This window comes from Protopterus annectens, chromosome 9.part0 (assembly GCF_019279795.1).
Source record: "Protopterus annectens isolate FY-2018-M chromosome 9.part0, PAN1.0, whole genome shotgun sequence".
Classification (NCBI taxonomy): Eukaryota; Metazoa; Chordata; order Ceratodontiformes; family Protopteridae; genus Protopterus; species Protopterus annectens.
Window position 1 is genome coordinate 1,556,720,163 of NC_056743.1, and position 17,500 is coordinate 1,556,737,662.

Consider the following 17,500-nt stretch of genomic DNA (forward strand, 5'->3'; position numbering starts at 1 on the left):
GCTAACCCGCACCCTAACCCTAACTCACTTAACCCGCCCCTAACCCAAAGACTATCACTACCGCACACTTACCTAACCCACTCCCTAACCCTAACTCACTTAACCCATCCCTAACCCAAACACTATCACTACCGCACACTTACCTAACCCGCGCCCTAACCCTAACTCACTTAACCCGCCCCTAACCCAAAGACTATCACTACCACACACTTACCTAACCCGCGCACTGACCCTAACTCACTTAACCCACCCCTATCCCCACAGACCGTCAATATCCACACTTACCTTACTCGCACCCTAACGTCCGTCACTACCGCATACTTACACAGCCTTTTCCCATGTCGGCATCCTCGGCGTCGGTGTTTTAATCCGTCGCGTCGGTCTTCTGCATTGTCGATCTTCTGGCGCTCGTGATTCGCTTGTCGGTGTTCTGGAGTGTCGACTATCTCAGGTAGAACCATATATATATATATATATATATATATATATATATATATATATATATATATATATATATTGGATATAAAAAGTGTACACACCCTGTTCAGTTTAAGGGTGTGCACACTTATGCAGCCAGCTTATTGTATGTTCATTACTTTTTATATTTTTTCTCCTAACAGATTTGCTTGTTTTTCAATTGAATTGTACAGATTATAGGTCATATTAAAGGTGGGAAATGTTTTGAAATGATGTATTGTGCTCTCATTTTTTTTATATGACAAGAATCTGGTATTTTAACAGAGGTGTGTAATTTTTTTATATCCACTATATATATATATATATATATATATATATATATATATATATATATATATATATATATGTAGGTCTACCTGATAACACTGACATGCCAAAACACAGACAAGAAAAAAAATGAAAAAAAAAGTTCAAAAACACGAAACTTCACATGCTCGACAAACCAAAATCCCGACAATCAACGAAACAAATACCTTTCCCAAAAAACACACACACAACACAAGCACACCAAAAACCTTACAAACCTACACTAAACCTTACATACACAACTATCTATGCACTAACCTTAACCCAAACCCTAACCCTAAGGTCCGTCACTATCACACACTTACCTTACCAGCACTCTAACCCTAACTCACTTAATCCGCCCCTAACCCTCAAGTCCGTCACTATCGCACACTTACCTTACCCACACCCTAACTAACTTAATCCTCCCCTAACCCTCAAGTCCATCACTATCGCACACTTACCTTACCCGCACCCTAACCCTAACTCACTTAACACGCCCCTAAACCTAAACTCCGTCACTATTGCACACTTACCTGACCCGCACCCTACCCTAACGTCCATCACTATCACACACTTACCTTACCCACACCCCGACCCTAACATCCGTCCCTATTGCACATTTACCTTAACATGTCAGTGTTCTCAGAGTCAGGATTCTCAACTGTCGGTCTTCTCCGTTGTCGATCTTCCGGTGTCGGTGTTCTCGTTGCCGACATTCTGAGATTTTGGCATTTTCAGGTAGACCTATATATATATATATATATATATATATATATATATATATATATATATATATGGGTGCACTTTCTAATCTTGAAATACTGAAATCTCGAATTTCAGTATTTCAAGACTAGAAACTGGAAACCTCACAAACACGGAAGTACAAAATCACGAACCATAAAAATACCAAAAATAACACAACACAAATAAAAATAGAACCCTCCCCAAAACAATACATAAACACTAAATAATTCAAAACAATACCATGTCCATACATATCTACATTGGGCAAGCCCCCCTGGACCCCCATGGCTACTTATATATACCAACTCCGAGGTCGCACTAACTCGCTAAAAAAAAAAAAAAAAAAAAAAAAAATCACATACACCATCCCTTACTTGCCCCTACACTCTCATTGCAGACAGTCATATTTATACTAATAGCACACACACACACACACACACACACACAAAAAACACATATACAAAAATCACCACATTTGGTACTCTCACATATACACTCTCGCCTACCTACCGCAAACTACACTTAGAACTCCCCACAAAAAATAAATATTAACAAATTAACAAATTAAATATTAACAAAATAAATATTTACAAATGTCTACTAAAACCATTAAAATGAAATACCTACTTGCATCTCCATACATAAACGAACATCGGCCACCAGACCACACTACCCTTAAAGAGACATAACACAAATTCACAAAACAAATTAGAGGTTTCAGTATTTCGAGATTAGAAAGTGGACCTGTATTTATATCTATATAGATAGATATATAGCTGCATTTATATCTGTATAGATAGATATATACCTACATGCATACACTCTGAGACCTTAGTATTGTAGTTGCATTTGCAGTTGTGTCAGAACTGTGAAATGTTGTTAGATCTGAGACTTATTTAGTCATTTATAGTGCATTATTTTCCATAACAGTGTTACTGGTACATTTTGCTTAGTCTGATGCATTAAACTTTGGCAGAATTGTAGTAGTGCTGCTTCAGTGCTTTTACAGCTGTTTCTAATCCAGTTTTGCTGTTAGAGTTGCATATTCTCCTTATCATTTACCTGCATAAAGTTGCATTCCAGTGTCTTTCTGTTCCTCTGTTTTTTGTGTCTCCCCACCCTACACTGAGATATTAAATTAAAGTTTCTGAAATTCTAACCTACCTGGTGTCATTGACTTCTGTTTCTGAGTCATAGGACTAGAGCTCCAATGTTGTCTTTATTTGATTGTAGCCCTCTCTACCAAGTGTACTATATCCAGCACAGAGTTACTGCCATCCAGGGTCTTTTATGCAAGGCTCAGTGAGGTGTGGAAAACCCTGAACTGTGATAAACTTTTCATCAAAAAGGAAAGAAAAAAGCTTTTATTTAAATACTGCTTAAATATTTTAAGCTGCACTTATTGTGAACTGTGTGGTGATACTTTTTTTATACTTTTTGCATACTTTTCAGCTTTTTCCATGTTTTAGCCAAAAAGTTATTTGTTTAAATTTTTAGTTTGTTATGGAACCTCAGTCTTGTAGTTTCATTTGCAGCTGTGGGAAGGTTGTGTTTAGACAGTTTGCTTTATTTCTATATCCATAAGTAGAATTACTTGTAAAACTAACTGTTTGCATTTTAAACATAGCCTGGGGCCTTAGCCTTGTACTTTCATTTGCAGTTGTGGCAGAACTTTGAACTGCTGCTAGATTTGAGCTTCATTTAGTGATTTATTACTGCATTTTTCCACAAAATGCCTTAGACTGAGGTAGAATTGCAGTAAGGAGCTTATTGTGTATTCTGCTCCAGAACTAGTGCTTCACTGCTTCTACATCATTTATATTCTAGTTTTTATATTCCAATGCTTTTCTTTTCCCCATTCTTTGTGTTTGCCCCACCCCCACGAGACAGTGAGATATAGTTTCTGAAATTCTAATCTATCTGTGGTCATTTACTAGTAGTTCAGAGTTATAGGACTAGACTGCCAGAATTGACTTTATTTGATCAGATTTCTGTTTAGCTAGCCTGCTTCTTGCAGATTGAATTTTGTACCTAACCCTTCCACACTTTTCCATTGTGGTTTTAAAAGACTGTTCCTCTGGCTTCCAAGCATTATGGTAATGAATGTCAAAAACTGAGTGGTATTTGTTAGGAGGGGTTATCTATACCCTTTGGTGGAGAACATCATGAAAGAGGTCATTCTGAAAAGAGAAAGTGGGCATTTCACCCCCCTTTTGAATATAGGTATTGAACTGTGTGATAATGACACCCTTGATACTCTCAGATACTAACGGTCAGGTGTTACAACTATTGTTATAGGGAACTATCATGAAGGGGTTGATAAAGATAAAAATAAAAACAATCATATGTCTTGTTTTATCACAACCTTCTCTGTTGATGCTTATTTCATCAAAAGCATCTTAGAGAAGAATTGGACACTTTTAACAGGTGAAACTGATATAAGAGGGGTTCTTGGTGAAAAACCAGTTTGTGTGTTTCGAAAGGGTAACAATATAAAAACCTTATTACAACACCAAGGTAAATCATCTAAAGCAGGCCACATGTACAAATGTGGTTCCTGCAAATTTTGTCCTTATATATTGGAATTGAATGAAATTAACATCAAGGGGATAAGAATTAGGATTAGAGATAGGTTTAGCTGTACCACAGAAAAAGTTGTTTACTGCACCCTATGTGATTTTTGTCCCTGTTTTTACATAGGTAAAACCGAACGCAAACTTAAAAACAGAATTGGGGAACATTTAAGGAATATCAGGGACTATTGTGAAACTAATGCTCTAGCTAAGCATATCATACAACAACCTGAACATAAATTCAAGTTCATAGTTCTTGACGTGGTCAACCCCTCATGTAGAGGGGGTGCGTGGCCATATCTGTTAGAGAAAGTTGAACTGAGTTGGCAGATTTGCCTATATTCTACACATTGGCCTGGGTTAAATAAATGTCTGTCTATTGCCAGCATGTCAAAACTTAAAGCATTGAATAGATAAACCTGTTATAATGTGGGCAATTCATATTATTGTTATTTTATTAGATTTGTATAGACTTTTATACTTTGTGCAAGACTGGTGTCAATATGTTTTTTAATTGTTAGGTGTTAATGTAAAATCTATGTGTTTTTTTTCTTTTGTGCACATTCTCCTTTAAATAATGTAGTTTTAAAAGGTATTTTTTTAGTAATGTATGTTATCAATGATTTAAGATGTACTTCTTTAATTTTGCACTAGGAAGTGATGTCATGCTATTCGAGTATTTATTCGGGTAGTTAGTTTTTTGCATTGTCTGATGAAGTTCCTGGTTAAACGTAATTTGGAATGAAAGCCCTTATGCAAGGTTGGATTAATAAATGTGGTTCCTGCTTGTATCCCATATGATAAGGTAAAAAAATGTTTTCTTGTTTTTAATATTGTTTTAGATGTGACTTTTTTATCAATATATAGGTAAAATAATTGAAGAAATATAGATTTGGTTGTGATTGTATAATTATTCATGTTATGCAATTTTATATATACATTTGCTTTTTTGTGTATATATTTTTCTTGGTCTTTAAACTTGAACATTTAAATAACGGATTAATTGGAAAGTGGTTTTAATTGGTTGGTTGTGTATTTTGAATGTAATTTAAACTCATATTGAGTGAGTTGTATTACTACACACTGAGGAAAGGTTGTAAAAACCTGAAAGCTTTGTGATTTAGAGATTAAACGTATTTCAGTTTGTCTACTTGATGTTGTTGGTGTGTTTTTTTTTTGTTATTTAGGAATCTTCCCAGAGCTCCCATGCACTTGCCACCCATGCCACATTGTGAGAGGATCCTGAATTAATCCTGCGCCATCCTTGACAGATAAGAGATTTATTTTATTATTTTGGCCTTCATTTAACTGTTTGGAGTACTACTGCTTTATATTTGCTTTATTTGTTGATTTTGTGCTTTACATCATTTTAAAGATCCGTACTACTCGCAATCACCTTGTCCAGGTAGTTTGTTTAATTTGTTTTGTAGCATTACACTCTCAAGCAATTGTTTTTGTGGTTTTACATTAAGGGGACTGGAATAGTCCATATAGTGGCAGTAAGTGGGGGCCTGGTCTATATGAGTTGGGAAACATACACGAAACCCATTAAGTGTAGTCATTTTATTGGCCAGAGGACTTAGAAGTCAGTTCCCTGCGTTTTAAGTGCCTGCATAAATTAGGAGCAGTTGTGTGCTGCTGCCCAACATGCTGTAGTAGTTAATAGTGCCATGTATAGATGCAGACACCTAGAAGCAACATTTTGCCTGTAAAACTACCTCTATAACTGTACCAGTAACTCAATGAGTGTAGAGCAACTTCTTTGCACACTGAGTAGCACAGAGCAGCTAATTTGCATGTTGAGGAACACTGCCTCTTGAATTTAGTTTAAATTAGTCTAGTCTAGTCTCTAAACCCATAAGCACCCTAAGTTAGCCCACTATTAACCCCTCATGCACCACACCCTGGTAGCTGACCCAGTAAAGACCTGACATCATGGATATGCACTTTCTCAGTTTCTCTGCAGCAGGTTTATGCCTGGCATATAAGGCATGCTTGGATCCCACTCTGATGGACCTTTTGCAAATCCATGAAACAGACAATACCAGAACTGCTAGATCTAATTATTTAAACTTTGCTTACGACTTAACTTGGAGATGTTAGAGGTCAGGTATGTATGTCAGAGAATCCCCATTCTCTGGAATAAGCTTTCCATCCATGTGAAACAGAACCATTCTGTTACCCTATTCAAAGGCAACCTGGATGAGTGGCTGGGAAATTGGGAATTCATCCCTGGTCTGATACCTATGTCACTGATGGACAGAGGAATCTGCTAAATCATGTCCAAGCTAACATGCACCCCTTTAATTAACCTCTAAGGCACAATATCTCATGGGATACATTTAGGTTGCATGGCTAGGCTTATTAAGGCCCCAGTGGTTGTTAGCCTAATGTACAGCTATGAATATATATATATATATATATATATATATATATATATATTAGTAATTTACTGAGGATAATGTCAGCATTTCTTAGTTTTATAGTTTAGTTATTTTTTTCACTTATAGTCTTATTATTGATATTTAGAATCAAGTCTGTTTTGGTCTGATTGTGCAGTTTTCTGATTGAGTAGTTATAGTCAGTGTTTTAGTTTTAACTTTATTCTTATTGGTTCATAGGTGTGTACTAGGCTAATGGCCCAGGAGCCTTTACAAACCTAACACATGGGATTACCCTGGTATCATGCCACCAGACCTTAGTTCCCAGTGCCTCTGTCGAGTAGAGCCACTGGAGTGATCCCCAGGGTGAATTTTCTATTTCCCATCCACTCATCAAGATTTCTCTTGAAGAGGGCCAGTGAGGTGCTCTGTTTGACATGTATGGGAAATCTATTCCATAGCATGGGCAATCTCTGGGTTATGAACCTGTCCCTCCAGTTTGTTCTGTTGATTGTGGTAATGAGGTTGAGGTCTCTGAAGCGTGTGATGTGGAGGGACTGGGATTGCTTTAGATGTAGCATTTCTAACTGAGTTGGGTCAGACATGGCTTTGTAAGTCAAGCAAAGATCGCCTCTAAGTAGGTTATATAAGACAGAATAGTTGTAGTTTTTTCAGTCTGTTCATATAGGGCAAGTGTTTAAGGCCTAGGATCCTCTTTGTGAGGACATTTTGCAGCCTCCCCAGTTGTTGCAGGTGTATAGGGAGGTACATGACAAATGGGGCATTGTACTCAATGATTGGCCTAGTGAGGGAAGAGTAGAGTGAGACAATGACCTCTTTCTTTCTGGATGCAAAACCCTTAGTAATGAGATGTGCCACATAGAAGGACTTTCTGACCACAGTGGCAATTTGGTTGTCAAAAGAGAGGTTGCTGCCAACCTTGTTCCCAGATCTCTTATAACTCCTTCTGTGTTCAGTGGACTACCATTGATGCGGTAATTCATGGGAACCAGGTTTTTCCCAAAGGGGATGACGACACATTATTTTGGCATTGAGCTTAAGGCCATGGTTCTGATACCAGTCATTCTTCTAGCTTTTTTTAATAATAAAACCAATGAGTTTTGTTTCTGGGGAAATGATTTAGATGGGTATATTTTTTTGGAGGGGGAGTTGTAAGAACTATGTACACTGTGTAGTTTATTGTTTTTCTATGGCTGTGAATGTTATGTTTTTTTTAAACTAACTGCAGATTTGGGATCAATTTGGTTGCATTAGATCAGCTATGGTTTTTGGAGTTGTGTATGTTTCTATTTTGTCTAAGCAGTAAGTGAAGTTTTACTTTCATTTCTAGCAAGCAGCAAAGAATATGTGAGTTTAAGGGACTTTAGTAGTTTGATGCATGCCCTGCCCCAAAAGTGTAATCTCCTGACTTGGTGTTACTTTGTCAGTGTTGTTGGTGTTGCTTGATCAAATTCCAAGCTGTTTGCATGAAATTCAGACTTTGTCGGTTCTTCTTAATGACTGCAAAAAATGTCAAATATTGGGATGGTGCAGCATGAATGGGTTAATTTGAAACATTGCTGGAGAAGTCTTTGGAAATTATAAAGTTACCTCAGTAGTAAAGGGGATACAGACCTTCAATCCTTGATAGAATAATTATTGTGTTAGGTGTGTACATTTTAAAGTAAAGGAAGACCAATTCCCTACCTTCCTTTTTAGAGTTTTACAGTGAATGCATCATATTCTGTCTGGCTGTTACTGCTGGTGTTGCTGCTGCTTTGGTAGCATTATTTAGACCTTTCTGAAGCATTGCCTCACTTAACACTTTCACATGTCATAACAGGCATATGTCCTCTCTAAAGCTGGAGATGGTTTTGATGCTGATGTGGTTCAGAGCATGTTAGTAAGATGTTCTTCCTCGTTTTTGTTTTCTTGGTTTGTAAGTCTACCCACATGCAAAAGAAGACAGAAAGGAATAAAAACTGTTGTGCATTAGTCATGTATACTTACTGGTGTGTAATAAAATAATGTCCTGTATGATGCACTTTGTATTTTTTCCATCTGCAAAATGTTCTGGCTCCAGCAATATTTTAAAAATAAAAAAAAAATAGTTTAGTTGCGTATGTTTACAACTGCAACTTTTCTAAGAAGAGACCCAGTGGCTAAATCTCTGTCTGAATTTGCAGAGTAAGAAAAGACTTGCACAGGCTGTGGGAGTGTTGTATCCCCGAACAAATGCACTGCTAGTTTGTGATTGGTCCAGAGCAAGAGTATGAGTAGACCATTGGTCAAGACTGATTCAAAAAGAGAATCCAATAACATAAGCTTCATGAATTATGCATAAGTGAGATAATGCAAATGCTCCGCATTGACCTTTTAGTGGTTGTTTTGCTCTCTTTGGTAATTGGACCTAAAGATAAATAGTAAATATTACAAATACATCTGCTAGATATTTGATTTCAGGATGGCTACATATGCAGGTAGGTTTGCAGGTATTGCAGGCATGGCCATCCAGCAAACTCTGTGATGTTGAATCTGTCTTGCATATTATTTGTTTATATGCTTGGAAAAAGCCGTATTCATCTGTGCAATGCCTATAATGTGTTTACTATAAACTCCTGTTATATTTGATGTCTGAGGCTATGGCCTTATTAAACCAAATATAATGAAATGTAGAGATTTGTGCCACCTGTGAGTACACATGACCTCACAGATTGTAAACTGGTTGCAAGGGGAATTATTTTATGCACAGAAAAAGTGTAAGCCAATGAGTAAAATTAATGGTATTATTTTATGTGGTTTAAAGTAGATATTTTTGTAAGAGTGTGATACTCATCCAGTGAAGAAGACTTTGGTCTTCTGCACCTGTCCTAGATTGTTGTATGTTTTTGTAAGACTACCAAAATACCAGCTATTTCTGCAATCCCCAGGAGTATTTACAATGAGGTCTCATTATGTTCACTTCCTGATTATGCAACCCTGTCTTGCTGAACCAGATGTAGTGAACTACATTATTTGTGCTTCCTACAGACCCACAGACATGACACTTACCTGAACAATAAACTGCTGATTTTCTTTCAGTGTTTTAGGCACCAGTTCCCTTCCTCTTTTCTATTTTTGCTCCTTAACGTTTGTCTGCATGGTCTCTTATTATCTGCTTATGATATATAAATGCATGAATTTGAGTGTCGGTGTTACAGGCTTGTTTGTGTCTTTCGGCTTTTCCCGGTTAGGGGTCGCCACAGCGGAACTCCGGTCTGCTAATGATCGGTAGTTGATTTTTACGTGCCGAGTTACCAGCCCTGACGCACAACCTTCAACGAAGGTACGCCCATCCATGCATGTCTTCACGCAGAGGACACTTTAGCTGAGAATCGAACCGGACAGCGTCTTACTGTGAGGCGGCAATGCTACCGCAGCACTACCACTGCCGGTGTTACAGGTGTTAAAGTAATATGTAGCTTTTGGGCTTCTCCTTGATAAGACACATCTTGGTTCTTCTATTATCTGCAAGATGTAAAGGAAAGTTTTACTACTTTCTGTTAATTGGAAATATGGTAATCTTTTTTGATTGTCTTACCTTATAATAAAGCTAGGTTTCTTTCTAAAACAGTGACAAAGGGTAACTTCTCAGTGCCTAGCCACAAGATTTTTGTGGGTTAATGAGAAGTTTCCAAAGTCACATTATATAACTTGTGTGTATTTTGGAGTTGTTCCTTATGCACTTGCAGTTATTGTCAGTGTAATGTTGTTGGTTATATCCTTTTATATTCCTTTGTCTACTGCCAAGTGATGGCCCCACAATGCAAATGGTGTTTGGAAAAGTCCAGTCCATATAAAGCTGATAAAGAGGAACATAATGATTACCAAAATGACAAAACGAAAATCCCATATCTACCATTATGGTGAGTAACTTTTCATATAAATGTACTCTTATGCAACACACTCATATGTTCAAGAACATACTTTGATACCATAGAACGGCCCTACACATTTCTCAATATCACTGACCAATGAGAAGTAAACTGAAGAGATTCCATTTTCAAGGACTGATATTCTAAAAATTTCCACAATCCTGCATTTAAGTTTAATTTGAAGACATTATGACCTATCCGGTTGTGCACATTAAAATGTTTTTAAAGAATTAACAATAAACAGGAAAATAAATGCAAATCAAAAATGTATTCTCATTACTGTAAGTAACAGGTGAAAGAAAATATTTTATATCTAAACTGCTAGTGGTAAAGAAGAACTAGACAGACAGCATTTTAATTCAGTTATTTACTTTTTTATTCTCATTCATGATTCTGAGATATCAGTAAGGTGCCTTGTCTTATGATGTGGTATATTTTGTAGAGTAACACTAGTGCTGAGTATTTCTTCAAACTATTCTTTAGTGTTGTGCTATCTTTATCCATCCACACCACTTCAACATGATTTCCTACTGAAATATTTGAAATAAATAAACACAAAAATAAACATTCATTAGTCTTTACTCATCTCAAAAATAAGATTTGGTTTAGCAGTAGCTCATGCAGTGCTACAGTCCTGAGGTGCTAACAAGTTTTATTCCTTAGTTCTGGGATTGATTCTCGGATTTCCCATGTGTATACAATGTCAGTATAAGCAAGACATTTACCAAATCAATGATCCTCTCAAATAAGGAGCTTGTACCTGATACGTCTTAAACAGATAATTAAATAATTTAGTTACAAGCTTGAAATTCATCATCTCTAGTTCCATAAAGCATCTGGTTTGCTCAGATATGTACTTATGGCAAACTGTTACCAAAAGTATCAATGGTATACCTGGTTCTGTTTTAGCTGGTAGCATTTGTATTCTTCCAAAACAACCACACACCCAATATTCCTTTCCAGGTCTTTAAATGAAGACTTTCTGAGAGGACTACTTGTATTCACTATGTCAAAGTGAGATGAGTGAAAGCAGTTTAAGAAGTGCACATTTGTCTGAAACACTGGTATGCAAGAAGAAGTTTTGCAAACAGTGGGAAAGCTGACCAGACACCAGCAGTCTAGATATTGTTGGCCCCAGGACACATCATTTAGTTATTTATCAACCCTCTCTTTATATATATATATATATATATATATATATATATCCAGAAAAAAACATCTTAGGCATTAACAAAGAAATCACCATGTAGACAGATGTTTTGAGAGCTTTTGATCTTTTATTATTTAAGAACTTCATCAAAATGAATTACTTAAATAAACGCAACAGTTTAAAAAGTTAATTTTCAAAGTAATATAAAATGTAAATAGACTTGCAACCAATAGGAAGCAGAATAAAATTGCTAAGCTTAAAAGATAAACAGCATGAATAACCTATAAGAAAAAAATAAATAAATGTGTGTGTGTGCGTATGTGTGTGTGTGTGCGTACATATATATATATATATATATATATATATATATATATATATATATATATATATATATATAGTATATGTATGTATGTGTGCATATATACATATATGTATATATCTATATCAATATATATATATATATATATATATATATATATAGATATGAGTTGAATGACCAGCTACATCGACACCTGTTTGACACCATTTGGCTAGTGCAGACAAATAATTCACAGGTATGTGAGATAGGCAATACCCAGATAGAGGAATATTCCCTTTCCTCGGGGAATGTGTGATTTCAGAGTTAGTATATATAAATTAGTAGGAGGGGGGTGCAGAAGGGCTTGCCTCTCTGCAAAAATACTTGTATTTGGTTTACTCCACTCTGGGGTAATACCTGTTGCATGCACAGAACATGTCAGCGTTTGTTGTTTTGACATTTTAATGTTGATATCTTGGGTGTTGATGTAGCTGGTTGTTTGATCAGCTGCCCCTACCCCCTTATAAAGATCTATATCTATCTGTCTACATACATACACACACATATACAGACACACCAATATATATATATATATATATATATATATATATATATATATATATATATTTATAAAATTATATTTCACTACATCAGCATATACTGCATCAACCACAAATGATCAGAACTTAGTAAATCATTACCTCTGTTTACACGCACCAAGCATTAACCTCAGTAGATGCAAAGCTAAAATTAAAAAAAAAACATTTTTTTGTAGGGAGGCAAGCCCCACTGCACCCACATGTGGCCCTCCCCCCGCATGTCCTGCTTATTATATATACCATCTCTGAGATTGCAGAACAGTGGAAAAGTGCAGACTCAAGCTCACTGACCACACTGACTAGGATAAAGTGGCATTGGCAAATGAAAACACTACTTTCCTTTTAATGTTATCCTACAGTGAGATGAGCAAAACACTCTGATTGCCCCTTACCTGAAGTCTTGTTCTTGTTCCTTGTTTACTGCAAGCATGTTTTTTGCGGACTAGTCAGGGAAATTAGTCTAGGGTGGAAGTGACAGATTCACTAGCTGCTTGAACTGTATGTGTGCTTATTATAACATATTTTTCAAAAGTTCTTCTCAACTCATGTCTCCAGGACAGATCCCTTAAATGTAAGCTGACCTTTAACTTTGGGCAAACACATAATCTTTATGTGGAAAATAGCATGCTCATTTTAGAGTGTATTTGTTAATTAAATTATGTGGGGAACAAACCTAGCTTGACATTTTGTTCCATTGGGTCCTGGGTCCTCTCCTGTTTGTATCTACTTCTCTGAAGTCCAGAACAACACGAAGGGACTCTGACTGACAGAGTTCGTGGATAATTGCAAGTTGGGAGCTATTATTAACTCCTCAAGTGATGCTGACATCCTCCAGAAAGGCCTTAATGAGACCAACAACTGGTGTCAGAACCATGGCCTTAAGCTCAGTGCCAAAAAGTGTGTCTTCATCCCCTTTGGGAAAAACCCGGTTCCCTTGAATTACCACATTGATGGTAGTCCACTGAACAGAAGGTGTTATAAGAGATCTGGGAACACAGGTTGACAGCAACTTCTCTTTTGACCACCACATTGCCTCTGTGGTCAAAAAGTCCTTCTATGTGGCACATCTCATTACTAAGGGTTTTGCATCCAGGAAGAAAGAGGGCATTGTCTCCCTCTATTCTTCCCTCATTAGGCCAGTCATCCAGTACAATGCCCCATTTGGCATGTACCTCACTAGACACCTGCAACAACTGGAGAGGCCTCAAAAGTACCTCACAAAGAGGATCCTAGGCCTTAAACACTTGTCCTGTATGGACAGACTCAAAAAAAACTCCAGCTATTCTCTGTCTCATGTCGCCTACTTAGGTTCGATCTCTGCTTGACTTACAAATCCGTGTCTGAGCCAGACCAATGTCTGACTCTGTTAGAAGTGCTACATCTAAAGAAATCCCAATCCCTCCTCACCACATGCTCCAGAAACCTCAACCTCATTACCACAATCACTGAACATGCTGGAAGGACAGGTCCATAACCCAGAGACTGCCCATGCTATGGAACAGACTTCCCATACATGTCGAGCAGAGCACCTCACTGGCCCTCTTCAAGAGAAATCTTGATGAGTGGATGGGAAATAGAAAACCCACCTCTGGGATCACTCCAGTGGCTCTACTCAACAGAGGCACTAGGAACTAAGGTTTGGTGGCACGCTGCCAGATTAATCATATGGGCTAGGCTTGTAAAGGCTCTAGGGCCATTAGCCTGGTACACACCTATGAACCTATTACTACTAGACAGAGTCAGATAGTTCACAGGATACATTCCTGAATGGGATATGTGCCCTTGCTTTTCACAGGTTTTGTCTTTTGGTATTTCCCAAGGACAGAACCTATGATGCACTGATCCCATCCCCACCATTACCTTTATCCTATTTCATGATGTACTCTCTGACATGTTTACTGGCTAACAATTTAGAGGCTTTCTCAGTAAGTAAAAAGCCAAAAAAGTCAAATCCAAAGAACAAAGTCTGAAGATAAAGATAAGATAAATATTTTATGCGCATTATTAAGCCATATCTGGGTCTGGAAAAGAAGAGTGAAAAACAGCAGCCAATCATTAACAAGGAAAGCTTAGAGCTATGCTTATTGCCTGACTCTTTTAATATATTGCCAGCATTGGCGGTAGATAGTTAGGGTGTGTAATAGATGGCAACTTTAGAAGACATACATTAATAACGTTATTATGTGCCTCACAATGGATATGATATATTTTCAGTTTGGCCTGTTGTCCTGTCCAGTTTAGTTTTGTTTATTTGTTAATACTTTAAAGTTGGCTATGTGGACTGCTTATTGCAGGGTAAAACGTCAGACTCATGATATTGCATTTGATGCACACACACACACAGAAAACATATTAGTAGACATTTCAGGTGGCATCATAGTAATAAAGACTCTCATGAGGCTATATTTCTCAGTGCATGACAGTGTTGTTTTTGTAGCTTTGTGAACTTATTATTCACCAGGAAACTTTATCTTAAATAATTTATATGAAGATCATATATTCATAGTCTTGTATTTAAGTTTATACTGCTACCCATATCAAGATGCAAACTAAACATTTCTATGCTAGTGAACTCTGTCACTGTATAACAGTTGGTTTACATACTGAGAAGATAGCTGTTTCTGATTTTTTAAATAAAAAGATACCAAAATTAATATTGTCTGCATTTATTGTGCTCTTACTTCCTTCTTATCATCATATGCTTCTCTGGCATGCATATGTGTCTATAAAGGTTCTGTTGGTTTGGTCAACATCTGTTTATTTAACAGCATTTGCCTGACTAAAGTCAATGTTTTTTTCAATACACACATATATATATATATATATATATATATATATATATATATATATATATATATAGGTTTACCTTTATTTAGTTGAAAGCCGTATGTGCAACGTACAAAACGTCGTAAGTACGGCTACAAAAAAAACAAAAAACAATGCTGATTCACCATGTGTTTGAATGGCAGATAAGCGAATGCTTTTTTCCCATTCAAACACTTGGATCAAATGTCGGAAATGGTTTTCCAGCAAACCATTTTTGATATTTGATCCTTTGATGTTGACTGTATTTCGGCATTACGGTTCACGGAAATGACCGTTCACTTATATGCAATTCACTCATTCAAAGGTAAACATATATATATATATATATATATATATATTTTTTTTTTTTTTTTTCCAAGAAAGCGGACAATCAGGAGCACACCACCACTTCTTTATTAGACAGGAAATACAAGCGCCCAATATTGAGTGTACAAATAGCAACTGCAGGTGTAAAAAATGAAGCACTTTTGCCCCTGGTAAAATGGGACTTCTTCAGAATAACAGGCTTAGTGACATCACTCCTTAAATAGTACAAACTCCTCCATACTAATAAAAATGCAACCAGTGTTAATAATTGGTACATAAAGATTTTAACCCTTCCATGTCAGAATTTTATAATATACTTATATACAACCGTTTGAAAAAATTGGGTAAGTATACTTCCTGTATAAACATTATACAAAACTTTATTAAACTTTAAAAGCAAAATCTGTGTATAACTCCTATAATGTTAACACTATGACCTTACTTTCAATACGCAACCTATGGAAATTACTTCATTCAAGACAAAATTGGCCAAATAATTAGTTTTTAACTGCTATTTAAGCTCCTTCATTTCTAACCAATACTTCCATGGCCACCCCCATATCATATTCAATACTGTTATCGATATACAGTTTAAAACTATGACCATTATGAGTCTTAAGATGTTTGGACAAAGTGTTACCATAATGTTTCTTTGTTATATCATGTGTGTGGTATATTCTTTCTTTTAACATTCTTTCAGTTTTTCTAATGTAGAAGCAGGGGCATTCAACACACTGTGCTATATACACCACTTTGTTACTATAGCAACTGTATCTTTGCATAATGTGGATGTTCCCAAAACCTTCTGTGTAAAAACTATCACCTTCTAAAATATTTTTACATTGCTTGCAATGTCCACATACTCTAAGTCCTGGACACTCACAAAGAAAATGGCATCCTTCCAAAAGATTTTTAAAACATACATCCTTCTTGTACACAACCTTTGGTGTGGGACCTAGTTTTTTGAATTGTTCATCATTACTGATAAATATGTCCCAGTTTTTATATAAACTCCTTTTATGGCATAAAATCCATGTTGTAAGGAAGGATCATGGCTCTACCAAAGTCCCTAACACTTCCTGAATCATTCTTGTTATTAAATGAAAACTCTTTTTTTTCCTAACAATGGAAAATATTTTTTCTATTGTCTCTTAATGCTGACCTCATCCTTGATAGTATTTATAACCCTAATGGGATACCCTCTCCTCAATAACTTCCACTTAACTTGCTATATTTTTTGATAAATGTCTGGTCTCCAGATACCATTCTGGCCAATCAAACCATCTGCCCTTTAACTAAGGCCTTCTTCTAGAAGTGAGGATGGCAACTCGTGTACTGTAGGAATGAATTGTTTGTGTGTATGTGTGTGTGTGTGTATATGTGTGTATGTGTATATGTACATATATATATATATATATATATATATATATATATATATATACACACACACACACACACACACACACACACACACACATACATACAGTAAACTCTCAGTTAACTGGCACCCATGGGGATTGGTAGATGATTCTGGATAACTGTAGCTTCTGGTTGCTTGAGAGTTACTATTAAAAATAGGCCTAAATAATACTGTACCCTATACTGTTTGTTTGGTTTAACTTGTTCTCAGCTGGGAAGGGAGGCAATTTATTCTTATCTTCCTTTTTAAAACTCTAAAATTCTAAAAATGTAAGCTATGTTTCTGCGGGGAGAGAACAGAAAGTGCAACACCTGAAAATTGAACTATATTTCTTTGATATATTTTTGCTGGTTGCCTGAGAGTGCCAGTTGCTTGAGTTGTGGTTAACTGAGAGCTTACTATATATATATATATATATATATATATATATATATATATATATATATATATATATATATATTTCGAGTATGTAAAGTGAATCCATATATATACACACACATATATATATATATATATATATATAT

At 36.2% G+C, this 17,500-nt stretch overlaps 1 protein-coding gene across 1 annotated transcript in view; it reads right to left on the minus strand.

The window, feature by feature from the left end:
- The window catches only part of LOC122810719 (gastrotropin-like), a 98,584-nt gene that overhangs the window by 80,039 nt on the left and 1,045 nt on the right, over positions 1 to 17,500 (minus strand). The gene's annotated exons all lie outside the window — the stretch shown is intronic.